At 56.6% G+C, this 2500-nt stretch overlaps 1 non-coding gene across 1 annotated transcript in view; it reads left to right on the forward strand.

Moving 5' to 3' along the window:
- Nucleotides 1-2381: 2381 nt before the first annotated feature.
- The window catches only part of LOC126436794 (small subunit ribosomal RNA), a 1909-nt gene continuing 1790 nt past the window's right edge, over nucleotides 2382-2500 (forward strand). Inside the window, exon 1 of the ribosomal RNA XR_007580927.1 lies at nucleotides 2382-2500. This exon is cut by the window's right edge and continues 1790 nt beyond it. This is a non-coding gene — a ribosomal RNA (small subunit ribosomal RNA).

Genomic DNA, 2500 nt, shown 5'->3' on the forward strand with positions numbered 1-2500 from the left:
CTTAACCTAACCTACGTTGTGCCTTAACCTAACCTACGTTGTGCCTTAACCTAACCTACGTTGTGCCTTAACCTAACCTACGTTGTGCCTTAACCTAACTTACGTTGTGCCTTAACCTAACTTACGTTGTGCCTTAACCTAACTTACGTTGTGCCTTAACCTAACCCATGTTGTGCCTTAACCTAACCCATGTTGTGCCTTAACCTAACCCATGTTGTGCCTTAACCTAACCCATGTTGTGCCTTAACGTAACCCATGTTGTGCCTTAACGTAACCCATGTTGTGCCTTAACGTAACCCATGTTGTGCCTTAACGTAACCCATGTTGTGCCTTAACGTAACCCATGTTGTGCCTTAACGTAACCCATGTTGTGCCTTAACGTAACCCATGTTGTGCCTTAACGTAACCCATGTTGTGCCTTAACGTAACCCATGTTGTGCCTTAACGTAACCCAATTTGTGCCTTAACGTAACCTAATTTGTGCCTTAACGTAACCTAATTTGTGCCTTAACGTAACCCATATTGCGCCTCAACCTAACCTATATTGCGCCTTAACCTGACGCACGTTGTCGCTGAACCTGCTCTGTAATTGTTATGCAACTCGTTAAATTAGTGTAGTGTTGCCTAACCGCAACCCTCGCAATATAGTTCGCTATTCGCACTGCCCGGTCCCCTGTGTATCGCGTCATGTTAAACACCTTGCAAGTGTTGCTGACTTTCCACATGCTCCTGCTATACACTGTAATGTGGATAGCAGCAGGACGTACATGCCCCCCCCCTTCCCCCCTGCCTTCGCAAGCTGGTCGTTGAGAAGTTTGCATGTTCAATGCCCTTCGCATGCCGACGTACTCAGCCTACGTTGTGGTACGGCCTGTCACCTGTCCGCGGATGTACGCAAAACCCACAAACTGTGCTGCACATTGGTCCGTATGTACTGAATGATACATCGTGGCACATGTGTGACCGTACGACGACTGCGCCTAGCAACGGCGGACCATACAGTCCAAATATTGTGGACGCAGCTACGTGTCGTCTCCCTTTAGGAGCTGGATTGCAGTGTGGTACGCCATTCAGACGTGTGGGAGGAACGGACGCCCTGGATGGCGATCAGCATGAGCAGTCTGTTGATGTAGTGGAGCGTGTATTCGGACGTAGTCGTCTCTTCTCACACACTGTGATAGCATGTTGCACCGCGTTCCACATCTGCGACATGCTGCAGAGGCCGGCTGACAGTCGTTCGCGCAATGGACACCGCATACGTACGGGGGCTACCTTCCACGTGTTCTCTAGGCGTGCACATGTTGTTGCGTCTATGTGGGCAGACGTAGTGTGTTGTGACACCTGACACAGGCATGCAATACTCGTTGCAAATGGCGATGGACGTCTACGTTTGCTGGTGACGTTACGCAAATGAACAACTGGTAACCCGTTGTGGTGCGGTTGTTCTCGCTAGAGGTGAATCAGTGTTGGCGACGATCGGTCGAGCTATTAACCGGTTGTTTCATGGATACCCACCATGCCCACGAACGTGAAAGGGGACCCACCATGCCCACGAACGTGAAAGGGGATCTGGGTGTGAGGCGATACGCGGCGGTGGCTGGGTGGGACCGTCCCCGGCCGGTGAGGGGGGGCCGCCCGGCGTGCTGGCAGCGCGGTGCGTGGGCGCACGCGCTACAGCCGGCTGGTGGGGGCGGCCAGTGGCAGGCGCGCCGGCCGACGGACGCGGCAGGCGGCGCAGCTGCGCGCCGGCGCCCCCTGCTCGCGGCGCCTTGCGGCCAAAGTAGGTCCTCGCGGGCCCGGTGCGAAGCGCGGTGGCCATCTGCAGTGTGCTGGTCCGATTGAGGACTGTGTGCGCTGAGGATGCGCCGCCGCCCGGCGCTCGGCGCCGCGACGCCGTCTGCTGCTCGGTCGCCCCAGCGGTTCTCGCAGGTGGTTTGTATCGCAGCTGTGCGGACGTGTTGGCGCGTGCGCTGTGCTGGGAGAGTTCGCTTCGGCACCCAAGTGGGGCTTTTGTCCTTCTGTGGCGCTGGCGTTGGAGCTGCCGGTCACCGTAGGTGGCGCGTGTTGTCTCCCGCCGGCAATGCCACGACAGCACGCTCCCGGGCCTCTGTCGGCAGCGGCAAGCTCAGTTGGGAGCACGGGTGGTCGCACCTAAAGCGTCTACTCGCCTAACTCCGGGCGATTGCGCCTCTCTCGAACCCGACCAAGTACTTAGGACGGCGCTGCGCGCCGCCGGGACCTGAGAGGGTTTCGAGGTGTGTTGTGCAGGGGAGCTCAGCCTCCTCCTGTTTGCAGAATAATTGAGCGGACGCTTGCGTGTTCGCGCGGGCCCCCGGGACACACTCCCGGGCGGCCGGCTGCTCAGCTCTAGTTGACGCAGCTCCCTGGTTGATCCTGCCAGTAGTCATATGCTTGTCTCAAAGATTAAGCCATGCATGTCTCAGTACAAGCCGCATTAAGGTGAAACCGCGAATGGCTCATTAAATCAGTTATGGTTCCT

The sequence above is a fragment of the Schistocerca serialis genome, unplaced genomic scaffold (genome assembly GCF_023864345.2).
Source record: "Schistocerca serialis cubense isolate TAMUIC-IGC-003099 unplaced genomic scaffold, iqSchSeri2.2 HiC_scaffold_1246, whole genome shotgun sequence".
Lineage (NCBI taxonomy): Eukaryota > Metazoa > Arthropoda > Insecta > Orthoptera > Acrididae > Schistocerca > Schistocerca serialis.